General features: G+C 37.2%; 1 protein-coding gene across 4 annotated transcripts in view; it reads right to left on the bottom strand.

The window, feature by feature from the left end:
• KCNIP4 (potassium voltage-gated channel interacting protein 4) overlaps window positions 1–14,447 on the bottom strand; it is a 1,175,184-nt gene that overhangs the window by 489,318 nt on the left and 671,419 nt on the right. The window lies entirely within an intron of this gene.

Here is a 14,447-nt window from a genome sequence, read left to right on the forward strand (position 1 = left end):
ATTCTGACCTTACCATATGCAATGCACACTGAAATTCTTTTCTTATTAAAAATGCACAAAAATTATTTCTTAATCCAATAATGGCATATGACAAATAGCTTGCAAAACAATTTGGATTGGGGTTAGAGTGATATTATTCCCATTTTAATATTAGGGATGCTACCATAATGCAATTTGCCTTAACAGAAGTATAAATTAGAAGATTGTGAGAAATCAAAGAACTACATTAATTTTAGAAATCCCCACATTATCTTTTATAGAGACTAGTTTTTGTCACAGTTCCTTTCCTTGTCTTTAGGAAGAACCTGTTATGTATCTCTTTTGTATGTATTGACCAAAGTATATCCATAGAACATTAGATTAAATATTAATAGCATAATTAATAAAAATAGATTCCAAAGTGTGTGTGTGTATGTGTGTGTGTATGTGTGTGTGTAATGGCAGACTAAACAAAATTTAGATATTTTTAAAATATATTTTATTTTATTGTTATTTTTTTAGAAAGGGATGGGGTGCAGGAGAGAGAACATGCACAGGGTGGAGGGGCAGAGGAGGAAAGAGAATCTTAAACAGGTTCCATGCTCAACATAAGTCAGCAGTGGGGCTCAATCTCACAACCCTGAGATCATGATCTGAGCCTTAACCAACCGAGCCATCCAGGTCTCCCTTAAAATATATTTTAAAAATTGTTATCTTTACTACAAAACTTTTCATAATTTTTAGAACACTAATGAGCTTTGTTAATTTCCCCAGAGGGGCACGCTATCAAGTGTTTTGTAAATGTTTTGAGCATGACATATTTTCTAGGTAGAACATATTAGAAAATATATATTCTCTTGATGCATATTGGCAAATTGTGCAATTGTGCTGTTGCTTTATTTTTCCCTATTCTCTATGCCTCTATGGTGCTCTTTGCTTCTGCTAAATGAGTATCCACTCTTTCTTGAACACAATACAAACTTTTCATCTCCATTCCTTACTCACAGCACTACGTTCACTGCTAGCTCATGGTTATCTATTAAAATGCATCCACTCTCCACAGAAGGATTTGCACAAAAAATAGCCCAAAAGTAGAAACAATCCAAATGCCCATCAACAAATGGATGGCTAAGCAAGATGTGGTACATCCATACAATGCGATACTATTTAGTAATAAAAAAGGATAAATTAGTAATATATGCTACATCAATGGATCTCAAACATTAAATAAAAAAGCCAGATACAAACGGCCACATATCACATGAAAACATTTGTATAATATTTTCAAAAAAGGAACACCTATAAACACAGAAGGTAGATTATCGGTTCCCTGGAGCTTTGGGCAGGAATGGAGATTAAATATAAGTGGGCAAGAGGGATCCTGTCAAGAATGGAATTGTTCTAATACTGGATGGGTATGTTAGTTGCACAACATGAAGAATTTACTAAAACTACTTAATTGTATACTTAATATAGATAAATGTTGTATAATGTAAATTATTCCTCAATTAAAGTTATTAACAACCAGCCAGCTGGTTGACCAATCAACCGTCCATCCATTCATTCATTCTTCCTTCCTTCCTTCAAGATTCTTTCGTGCCTCAAGCTAAATGTGGCCTTTCCCTATCTTGAAAGAACACATCATTTTGTTTTTACATATCTTGTACCCTTATTGTGTGACTTCCAACCCTTCTTTGTATTGTTTTTGAGTATTTGCCTAACATCCTTACTGGACTACAAGTTTTTGCAGACACAAAATATACTGGACTGCTCCATGTAAAAATATTGTTGAATCTCAGTATAGGAAACAAATACTACTTAATGAAGGTGAACAGCAATAAAAATACATGTGAAAATGCCCACTGGTGGGTATTCTTAAATTGACTACTCTGAAATGTGAAATGTATGCTCTGTTATTTGAGTTTAAGAAGTAGTTTAATACCTCTACACATCAGCTACTAATAATTCAAGGAATGATGATAATAATAATAATAACAGCAAAGGCAGCAACCTCGGGAAGAATTACCTTATCAAATGCTCATTTCAGGTGCTTCTCATCCTATGGCTATTATTCCAGAGAAAGAAACTAGACACAGTGAAGTTCAGCCCCTTGTCTTAAGCTGGGTGTCCTGGACGACACAGATCCTGAGGAAGATTTCTCAGGCAAATGGCTGATGGAGGGACTGCTTTCAAGAGAAACTGAAAATGAGATGTAGGAAGTAAGAAAGAAAGGAGAAAGAGGTAGGGTGTTTCTGGAGAAGTCTAGTTTTAGTCTAATCCATGGGGAACTCTGGAAGATAAATAGGAGAGCAGAGTCTGTCCTGTCTTGAGGCAAGGGACTAAGACTTACATATACCTACTGTTCCAATCCGTGTGTGTGTGTGTGTGTGTGTGTGTGTGTGTGTGTGTGTGTAACTCCCTAGTACCCTGGCTACAATCACCCAAGGGTAATCCTCCAGAGAAAGTAACAGTTGTGAGACTTTAGTGAGTGCCCACATTTGGGGGATGGAAACTGCCACCAGAAGAAGGGGCTCAAGAGACTTGGGTAGACATCAGTAGCATCTGCTACTGCTCTTGGCTCAAATCACACCCTTAGTAAGAATACCTTGAAGTCACACCCCAATAATTCTGATCTCTACATCAGTGCTTTGAACTCCCTACTTTTTTTTTTCCCTTTAGTGTCTCATTTTATTATGTTCTGTCTTTAAAACACACACACGAGCCCTCCCTGATATGGCCTAGCTCAATCCATTAGCATCTATTTTTAAATTAAATATTAATTCAGATTGGGATAACAAAGTCAACCTATTTGATACCCTTCTTTAATCTTGCTTTTAATGAATAGATAATAATAATTTTTAATTACATGCATTATTTAAATAACGTCTGAGGAACTTGAATGTTGCTTGAAAACAGTTGACTTCTTCCAGCATTTTAAATATTCCCCACTCCAAATCTTCTTTAGACTAAAACTCTCTGTGAATAAAGATTTGCTCAGAAGCTTGGTTCAGACAATGCCCCAATCACTACACATTCCAAATGAGTCAGTCTGAATTTCAGAAAAATTCTTGTGTATTTTTAAATTTTCTAAATCAGAAATAAAATCATAAAGGCCAGTGAAATCTGGTGTTAGAAACTATAATCTACACAACAAACAAACCCGAAGTATGACAGAATGCCTGCTATCCAGCATTGCACAAAAGAACTGGCTTTGTTCCAACAATGGCATGACTTATTACAATAATACAAAGCACTGTTTATAAAGAATGACAAACTCTAAATGAAAATTGCTCAGTCTGAGCCCCTGGAGCCTGCGTTCATCCATTTCTGTCCTTCCCCCAATTCAGCATACTTTCCATTCAAATGCAGATATTCAAAGGGATTTCTGTGTCCTCTACTTATCTTGCATACCTCTCTTTTCCCCTTATCTCTCTTATTTTGCCTATACTGAAAGCCAGGCTCAGAGCTCTCAGCTGTTGAATAAGTAGCCAAGAGTTCTGAACATTTAGAGTCAACAGAATGTTTGATTTGTATGCATTTCATGCAAAAGAATAAAATGCTACCCTGGATGCCAGCATGTGATAAGACCACTGTGCCCTGTTGCAATGACTTAGTCATTGGTTGAGTCGTGAGAATTAACAGGACTTGAGCATATTATGTGATAAACGGCACCCCACACTGGCTACATCTTGAGCCATGAAAGTGACAAAATGGAGAGATAAGGTATATTGCTTTGAGGTAAAGGAAATATGAGGCCGAGACCAAGTTGGATGTATTTTTCCTGAAAAGTGAATCTCATAGACTAAGGCATCTTCTATCCTATTTTAAACCATAGCCAGAAACATTTCTCTTCAATGAGCAATTTGCAAAACACTTCCCCAGGGATTCCTGATGTCTGTCAGAAACCTCTCTGTATATTTCTTTCCATTCATTGGAGAGAAGGGAAGGGAGGTACCCATTTGTGAAATACGCTTATGCTTTTTATCTGTTATTTAATTTTTACAATGAATCTTTGGGAATAATACTATCCTTATTTTGCTGACAAGAAAACTGAATTACATTCAAAGTAAAACGAAAAGTAAAGGAATTAATACAGATTCACTAAAGAACAGAGCTTAGATTCAAATCCAGACCCTTTTGACCCAGAAGTTCATGTTCTTTCCACTCTTTCAGGCTGCCTATAGCTTAATACAACATTTCCCAAATGTGTCCTGTTGGACACTAATGGTAGGCAAACACTGTTAAGAGGTTACAAGGCCAATTTGTTTATAAGACTTTCTAATACTTTTAATATGTCCATGTATAGTCTGTATCTCCACCAGGGACCTACAGTTCAGTGTTTCTAAAACTCCATGACCTTAGAGACCTTTCCTCCCTGACTCTCAAACTCTATAGAAAATGCTTTAAAACTTATATTACCCCAGGAGTACTCTACGAGAAAAGAAGAGAGAATAAAGACCAAAATGGCCTAAGTTTTTATTTCACAGATTTCTGCATTGCTCAAATTTAAAAAAATATATATATTTTATTTATTTATTTGAGATTGAGAGAGAGCGAAAGCAAGAGAGAGTGAGAGCAAGAGCGAGAGAGAGAGCAGGAGCAGGAGCAGGGGGAGAGGGAGAAGCAGGCTCCCCACTGAGGAAGGAGCCCAGTGCAAGGCTGAAACTCAGGACCCTAGGATCATGACCTGAGCCTAAGGCAGACGCTTAACCGACTGAGCCAACTGGGTGCTCCTGCATTGTCCGAAATTTTATGAACTTGCATTAATTTGGAAAGAAAAAAAACAAAGTATCATTTATATGAACCAGGATAAGATCATTGTTATAATACTAATAATACTATGTATATTCCTATTAGAATGTATTTATAAATATATGAAAGTAAATATGCACTCAACCAAGGTCTGTATCTCTAATAATTACTATGTAAAGGCATACATAAGAACACATTCATTAAACAAAAAAGAGAGAGAGAATATATTCATGTAATGTGTGATGAGTATTATAATAATAGAGCAATAACAGTGTTATGTAAGACCAGGCACTGTCTTAAGGGCCTGGTATATATTAATCCATTTAATCATCATAACAACCCTCTGAAACCAACGTTAATTTCTCCACATGAGAGATGAGGAACCTCGGGCACAGGAGTTAATTTATTTCTCAGAAGTCTTACTGGTGACTTGCCCAACCAAATGTACAGCAAAACCTGGTGCCAAATGGTCTTCTACTGACTCTGTATTGCTATGACCCTCACTTAAGACTATTTTGCAAAGGAATCTAGATGCCTTTGGAAGGCTTCTTTAGCCTATGTCAAGACTAATAAAGCCTCCTACTATTGTAGTTCCCTTGCACCCCCATCTTCCCTATAGTCTATCCCTTGTTACTGGAAATTATATATATAATTTATAAAATATAAATATAATAGAAAATAGAAAATATGTGCCATTTACATATATAAATTATATATGATATATAAAATATTTTAGAATAAAAACTATAAAAGTTGATAGAGCAATGTCAAAGTACTACTTAAGAGTCATTTATCTGACTTCCTTATTCATAGCCATTTGCGGAGTATCTGCTAAATACTGCAATGAGGGATAGAAGCATTCATTAAAAACCAAGGTGCTAACTGAACTTATACCCGCTTTTTTTTTTTTCCTTTTTGTTTTCTGTGAAGATTTAACCATGCACAGATATGTACTTAGATTACAAGGAAAACACAGGCAAAACAATGCAAAATGAAAGAAATTAAGGTAAAATGGAAGCCATGATCACAAAAAAAGATGATTACAAAAAAAGGAAAAAAAAGAAAAAAATACACTAACAACTTAGACTCAATTTTGAAAAAGGACTGACATTTATTTAAAAAAAAAAAAAAAAAAAAGAGCAAATGCTTCGACAGAGCTTATCCTGAGCCAGGCACTTCAGGTGTTTTATGCATATTAACTCATTTATCCTCAAAACCCTACCATACCAATACTACTATTATCTTTTCTTTACTGACAAGGAACCTGAGGCACAGAAAGGATAAGGGTTGAACCCAAGATTCCGAAGCAGGTAAGTGTCTGGACTGAGTTTCAAAGTCAGGCCATAAGATCCCAAGCTGCAGGCTCCTAACACCATCAGGGCACCTGTGATACAAGGTGTAGCAAGTATGTGTAAGTGGCCCTTCTTGACTGGCTACTGCACTTGATGTTGTACCTACATCAGCTCATTATTCTTCATGGGAATGCGCTGAGGTTGGTCTGATCTCCTCTTCTTGGAAAAGAAGTAACTGGTAGATAACTAGTACTGATTGAATCTGGATGAAAACAGAAGACTGAAAAAAGGAAGGAAGGAAGGAAGGAAGGAAACACAGACTGTTTGCAACCGATGCTGTGTTCTTTCCATAGCACCAAGATTTTTGGGGAATCGCTCTTGGACTTACATTATGTGAAAGCACTGATCATATCTTACTTTGTGTCCCCAGATTATGGCCTAGATCCTCAAAGTAGTTTTTTTTGTTTTGTTTTGTTGTTATTGTTGTTGTTGTTTTGTTGTTGTTGTTTGAATGCCCCAAATTGCATCAATTTGAATAAATGTCAACCTAGTCCTCCTCACATTCATTATTCAAGAAAAGATAAATCTAGTAATGAAAAAGGAAAATTATAGGGATCATCCCTATGGCTGAATTTATAAAGTACTTTTGAAAGAAACAAACAAAAAATGTGTGAGAACTATTTAAAATTCCTTGCTGGAGAACCACACATAATGGAATCTTTGCATGGGTCTCAAATGCTTCCTTGCACTTCTTGAAGCTCCTTTCTGTCATCTTTTCCTTTTAATCTGCTGCCCATATTAAATAACTCGTACCTAGGCTTGCGCATGAATGGAGCACACTCAGATGCGAGCAAGCGGCTGTTCAGGAAAGAAAATTACTGAGGAGCTCAGGAGAGCAGAGAACGGCCAGGCTGGAGCAACCAGCATCCTCTGCACCCTCTGCTCTACCTCACCCCATTCCACATCACACACCCAGTTCAATTTCCCCTTTCGGAGGAAATGAAGCAGAATACATCAATAGAGTGAACTGGTTTATTCCTAAGAGTCATAAAACTGCAGCTCCTCATAAAAGGTGTAGAAAATGAGCTCCTCTTTCACGTAAGTGAGGCTCTTAGGCAAACTATCAATATCCTAGTCCCCTGATAACTTCCTTGACATAGGAATATTTACAGAGACAGCTTTTTATCAACTACTGAGGACACTGTTTGGCTTGAAGTTGAAAAATGTCTTCGAGGTATGAAAATCTGTCCTTAGTTCCCAGATGTTTCTTTTGAGTTATCGTATTTCTAAAGATAAAACAAACATACATAGAACCCTTCATTTTAAATATGTTTCTGCATCCCCCAAAAAAGTGTTTTTCATTTTAAATTGATAAATGACTGTGCTCCAATGGGCACTGTGTTTCTCCCATTGGAAAAACAAATAATTTGCATTTTGTATTGATATATTTTTCCTTTTAAAAGTAACCTCTAGAAATTATATAAAAACATGTCAAGGGGCACCTGCGTGGCTCAGTGGTTTAAAGCCTCTGCCTTCGGCTCGGGTCATGATCCCAGGGTCCTGGGATCAAGCCCCGCATCGGGCTCTCTGCTAGGCAGGGAGCCTGCTTCCCTTCCTCTCTCTCTGCCTCTCTCTCTGCCTACTTGTGATCTCTCTCTCTCTGTCAAATAAATAAATAAAATCTTAAAAAAAAAAACACCAACAAACATGTCAAAATGTACACGTCAAAGAAAAAATGAAAAAAATGCTTGTGTTTATTCTCCCTTCACTATCTATCTATATATATTTTTTTAAAAACTGGGATTATTATTTTGCATCCTGTTTTGAAACTTACTCTTTTAACTTAAGAAATATATTCTGAATGAATTTTCAACATGGTGGTATTTGCCAGTCTCATGGGACACATGCTGGGTATTTGCGGGAATTAATTCACATGCAGACAAAATGAGGCTCTTGCCCCAAATTCAGAATTGAAGGATGGCCAAGGGAAATGTCACTGAGCAGGTGAGGGAGGAGCCCAAGCTTAGAAAGACCAGCAAAGGGGAACACAGAAGAGGCAGCCAGGACAGACAGGGCCTTTCCAAACTCAAGGAGGGAGGTACACAGTGGCCTGGTGACCAAGAACCAGGCAAAGGTAAGAACACTCACCTGGGCACTTATTAAGGACCAGAATTAGTCATTTAAGCACTTTGTCTATTAATATGTGTTTGTTTCAGGCAATAGTCTGTGAGCTATGTCCATTGGAGGATTTTATAGAAGGAACAGAGGATCAGAAAGGTTAGATAACTTAGCTAAGGTCACACGACTAGTTAGAGTAGAGATTGCAGTCAGGATTTTTTCACTCAAAGGCATAGCGTGCTTCAACTCAGTCCACACTTGTTAGATTATCCCTCTGCTGCTCTTTTCCATGCCACCCCCTCCTCCTTTGCACTTAGATACATGCTTAAATATAAATCTATGTCCTAAGGAATCTGCACAGGTCTTGTTCAAAAGAATCAAGAATCTGTTTCTTCAGTGAGCTCAATGACTTATTCTTTTAATTAATAAACTTCATAATTTACGTTCTTGGAATGTGTATATATGTGTGTGTAGTATGTAAGTATATGCACTCATGAGTCTAATATATATTAACACAACTATATTTGTGCACAATGTGTATGTGTACATGAACACACAAAGTCACATACCTCACTGGTTTTGATAGCCATTGAACACACATTTTTGAAGGTAAGGCATCAGATTTGTGGCTCATAGACACTAAATTTTCTAAAAGTTAGTAAAAGACTATGGGCTAAAAAAAAAGGCACAAACTCATCATCATTAAAAATATCTTTTAAAAAACCCATCTAGTGAATAAAGTTTTATTTCTGAAATTCAGAATTTAATCAGAAATCCCCTTTCTATATATTTGAATTTTACTGCATTTATGAAGGCACAGTATCTATACAACTTTATGGAATTCATCAGCTGTTTGAAGAGCAGTCTGAAGGTATTTTCTCAAGCATTTTCACAATGTATTTGTAATTTCACGAGTATTTGTAAATGCTTTGTTAGAGCCCCATCGCAAACAATTTTACTAGTTATTTTGATGTATGGCCATGCAACTGAGAGATGAGATTTTCAGTCACTGGCCTCTGCCTCATCATACAAATGGAGAACACAATTCCCAGCTTGTTCAATTTCAAGTCTCCTGTAGCCTCTATATCTGTTTTTGTGTATTCAGAGCTTGTATTAAGCATTTTTCTCTCTAATTTCCTTGCAATTTTCCCCATTCTCCTGTTAACCCTGTTCTGCCCTTCTCTTGGAATGTATCTAGAAAGACTGATCGTGTAGCAATGTATTCTTGAAAGTGCTTACTTCATCCTAGCCAGGGCACATCTTTTAAAATTATGACCACAGACCTCAAATGGGCACTAAGCACTGCCCAGTAATCTTCTCACATTTGCTTGGTAAATTCACTTCCCCAGGCTCTGAAAGACATACTGCACTTTCTTTAAAACATCCATTACTTGCCACCTCACAAATGCTTTTCACTTCACCTCATTTTATAAGAATAGAAGAAAGCAATCAGACGCAATGTCTCTCAACTTCCAATTATGAATGTATGCACACTGATACCAATATTCTCTGCCTTTCCCAATACATAATACAGGGAAGGAAACTCTGCTGCCACCAAGACCAGCTCCTCTACCAAAGCAAGGATCTCTATTTTGTTCCCTGTCATTTGCCCAGTCCCTAGACTAGCATCTAGTAAGAGGTTGGTAAATACAGGTTGAATGAATGAATGAACGAATGAATGCATGCTTATGAATACAAAAGGGTCCATCTGCCCTAAATGAAGAGGAGGATAGTGCAAACAAAGATTTCTAGGGTGGTACTCCAAATCTGTAGCATATATCTAGATATGCAAATAAGATAAATGATAAATAATAGATGATGTTTGCTTGTGCTTCATTTCCTTTGTCTTTATCCTATTTGGTTTTTGCATGGGTTCTAACAACTAATAGCCACATTCATAGAGCACAGTAATAGAGCCAGGCACTGTCCACTCATTGTGATTAGTCCTTACAACAATGACAAACTTAAATGCATTGAAAATGAGGCTCAGATCGATCAAGTAAGATCTCCAAGGTCAACTAGTAAGTGAAGGAGGTAGGACTCAAATCCATATCTATCTGATGTAAAAGTCAATGCTCTCTCCCCTCAGCCATGCTGCTAATTGGGCTCTGAAACCTGAAACCCTCCAGGTTTAAGCCCAACTAGCTTGTGAGTCAGTTCTGTGGGGAACAGAGCTGCATTCCCTTCACCATCAGCAAGGCCTAGAAACTTCATGCTGCCGAATAATCTTTTCTTCTCTCAGTCAGTCAGTCAGGAAGTCTGAGTAGACACAGAAATAGGCAGAGACATAAGAATGCCTAATGGGAACTTCATATCCAGCTTCCTGTCTTGCAGAATGGATCTAAATTTCTATATCCCCAGCCATGAACTCTAATCATGGCAAGAAAGGCAAGACCTTCTAAGCTCACAATAGGGTTGGTTCTTGGTTTTGTGGGGCCCAAATCTTATATAATTTGAAGGAGAAAATTCTATAAGGAAAGATTAAAAACATCACGTATACAAAATTTGGCAGGGAAGTTGATCTTTAATTGAAATATGAATGGGAAGGGACCCACACACTTGGGGGACTTTGTACTTTAAGCTTCATTTATCCCAAGATAATTCCGTCTTTGATTATGACCAAGCTCTGAGAGACAGGTACGTGCTAGTTTAGAACCTGTGTTCTCAGATTGACAACATGGATTTGTTTTTTGTTTTTAATGATTTTGTTTATTTATTTGAGAGAAAGAGAGAAAGAGAGAGAGAGAGAGCTTAAGTAGGGGGAGGGGCAGAAAGAGAAGCAGACTCCCTCTTGAGCAGGGAGCCAGCCAGACTCAGACTCAGGGTCTATTCCAGGACCCAGATGCTTAACTGACTGAGTCACTCAGGAGCCCTGACAGCACAGATTTGAATCCCAGATTCACTTTAACATCTTAGACCAGGATCAAAGCTTCTTGAACGCTTTCTCTTTTATTAAGTCGTCAATTACATAATTGGTTCACAAAAATTATTGTCAACATGAATAATGCAAACAAAACACAAGCAATAGTGCCTAGCAGACACTCAACAAAGTGTTCATTCAGGTATCGCTGGTAGTTCTTAACTACTGATGCCATCTTCTTCCTCACCTCACCTGGACTTATCTACCTGAGGTCCATTCTTATGTTCATTTGATGGCTAACTCAATGCCTCAGCACCAGGCACTTGGATTTAATCCTGTGTCTGCACCATTGTGGACCACATTTTGGCATATCTCACGAGTTTTTTTCAGGAGCCTTTTTGCTACCTGTACACTGGAAAATCCCTCATCTTCCTGGGCATAACCCAATAAAACTAGAAAATAGTAATAGGATGAAAAAGTTCATAATATATTCTTAAGTAAACAAAGAGCCCGAATTCCTATAATTTTGGCTAATGAGATTATTCTTACAGGGTTTTATAAAAATTGAACACCATAAGTATGTAAAACTAGAATATGATTTATCACTCGATCACAGATGATGTACTTATTATGCTATCTAAGGCTACCAATTAATTTTGTCATTTCTAACAAGTCAATTAACCTTCCTGGGACTCAATTTCCTCATAAAATGAGGGGGTTGGGCTATAGTCTCTATGATTCTTGCTAGTTCCTTCCCAAAATATTAGTAGTACAAATATCTGAGATAAAAATGCATTATTCTCATCTCAATGTGGGCTATGCCAATTTGAATATTTATCTTTGAAGTTAATATGTGGGGGAGGAGGAGTTACTTAAAGGAAAACAACATGACATCTTTTCTGTGAATTTTGCCTTTTTGCTTTCACTGTCATAAAACTCTCACTGCAGCAAGTGCTCAAGGAATATTATTTGATTTTTTAAAAATGCTTTTCTAGTTAAGTCTTATTTAGATAATATACAGTGGTTCTGTAGATATGATTAAGAGTGGGCTTTATGTCCCAGGATCTTGAAGCAGCCTGATAAGGAGAAATGAAGACAACTTACTCACTTGCCCTAGGTGGCTGATAGAAGGGCAGATCTAGCCTCCTTTCTTTGGAAGAAAAGATGGTGCCTGGCCATAATGGCCAAACACACAAACCATTCATAACACCCTAAACAGGGTTCTGCACTGACACAAATACAAACTCAGGTCAATTCACACAACAAACAGAAGAGGGAGGTGCTATGATTCTTCCCAATTAAAATGTAAAGAATCTGAGGTGTAGAAAGTTGGGGCACTTAACCTCAAGGCAACTAATACGTAGAAGAGCTGAGATTTTAGTATTATTAAATACAATTATTTTGGCTTCAGAGTCTGTGCTTTTAGCATCTCTACTCCAAGATCTCTCTGTAAAAACTGAAACCTGTAATTGGTACAGTGTCAGCAGTAAGATCTGTTTTGATGATGAGTCTCATGACCTGTTCAAAGGCTTTTCAAATAATTACATCCAAAAGCCTGGATGGTGGGGGTGAATTTCAAACAGAGAGGCCAAGGTAGGCCTTTGTGAGATGGTATGAGCAGTGGATGAAGTAAGCTTCCTGTTTTTAATAACCAAAGTGATAAACAATGAGGATAACTGCCCTTGTGATTTATATATACATCTACTGGGTATTAAGCATAGGCCTTCCTGACATTAAATGGCTATCAGGAGGTAGCGATTCTGTTACAATTAACTTACTCAGGCAAATCATCAAGGTGGAAAACACCTCAGTTTACATCTTCAGCTTAAGGGTTCTTTGTGGTAGTACCTACTGCCAATGAAAAAACCATGCCAGAAATCAACTTACCGTCAACCAAATCTTACAATCCTTGAATTTTATGGTTATTGGTCCACTAGCAAAATAACTTAAGAGAGCTTTTCTTATTTTGGGTAAATATATTGTGGATCTTAGATCATATCTGAAGTTTATTTTCTGAGTGTAATGAATGAGATTTTTTTTTTCTCTGCAGAGAAAAGTCTGTCAAAAACAAGTCATTTCGTAGTAATCTAATGTCTCTAGAATTCAATGTATTCATTGATAAAAGGATTGTTTTGGATTTTGCAAATTTCTGAAAAACTTTCCATTTTACAATGCCATGATAAGCCAGAACTTCAATTATGTGATCTATAGATGTATCTTTCCTTTTCTTCCCTCTTCCTTTGTTTGTTTGTTTGTTTGTTTTGGTTCATTATCACAACTGCGTTTCTACACAGGTGCCTCTACATAGAAGTAAAAATGTTTAAAGTAAGTAAAATTTTTAAAATAAGTCAAATTTTTAAAGAGGAACTTTTTAAAAAATTTTTTTAGTGTATAGAAAGTTTGAATATTAGGTGTGGCTTCTATTATCTGTGTACATTTTATCCTATCTTTGCATATTAACCTTCTGTAGTCATGGTGAACACCATCTGGACCACTGCCACCATGAAGATACAGGAACTAATACAGATTCCTTCATTTATTATCTTGTGAGTTTGAACAGAGTCTTAACCTCTCTGAATCTCCAGATTATCTACAGGCAAACCAGAAATAACACCTGCAAACTGGTCTGGTTGGTATGATCATTCCAGGCTCTGGCATAGATAACCCTCCTTTCACCTTTTTTGTCCAAAAGATTCTCAACTGAGGAAAGCTTTCTTCCCCTGTTGCTCTCTGCGCCCCATAACTAGAATGATCTGTGTCCCCTCTGCTCTATACCTATGGATAAAGGCTGGAGTGTGTTTTCTGTTGACAAACATCCTGATCAAGCTTAAAATCCCATTGAGCCTTGTGTTATGCTCTAAATCACTGGTGGTACATCTACTCCAAATTCCTACTCCATTATAAATCATCTTATTTTTGTTTGTTTGTCCTCCAATCCATTCCCTCCATAAACCTCAGACCCTTTCATAAATAATTCCTTTCCTGGATTCTTTACACAGTAGCATCTTATGTTGAATTTTCTCCTTTCTCCAAAATCACCAGCCCTTCCGTGTCCCATCTATTTCCAGCTGTCCCACCTGTTACCCACAAACGAATCAAAAACTGGGCTCAGTCTGCAAACAAACATGTATATCTACTTTCTTCTCAATTTTACCCCAGGACCTAAATGAAGACTGTACTTGATTTGGCTGGAATTCAACGCGCAGATTCATTTACATTAAGAGATTTTGTTTTATAAGATAGGGGGTATAGAATCTTCTTTCTGTTGTAGTTAGACTAGTACAGTCAGTATGTCAGCATGGATATTTATGCTTGTTTATTTTAGAGATAAGCACACACACACACACATTGGGGGGAGGGGAGATTGAGGGAGAGAGAGAATCTTAAGGAGGCTCCATGCCCAGCACAAAGGCTCAATCTCATGATTCTGAGATCATAATCTGAGC

Source organism: Mustela nigripes, chromosome 1, assembly GCF_022355385.1.
Source record: "Mustela nigripes isolate SB6536 chromosome 1, MUSNIG.SB6536, whole genome shotgun sequence".
NCBI lineage: Eukaryota > Metazoa > Chordata > Mammalia > Carnivora > Mustelidae > Mustela > Mustela nigripes.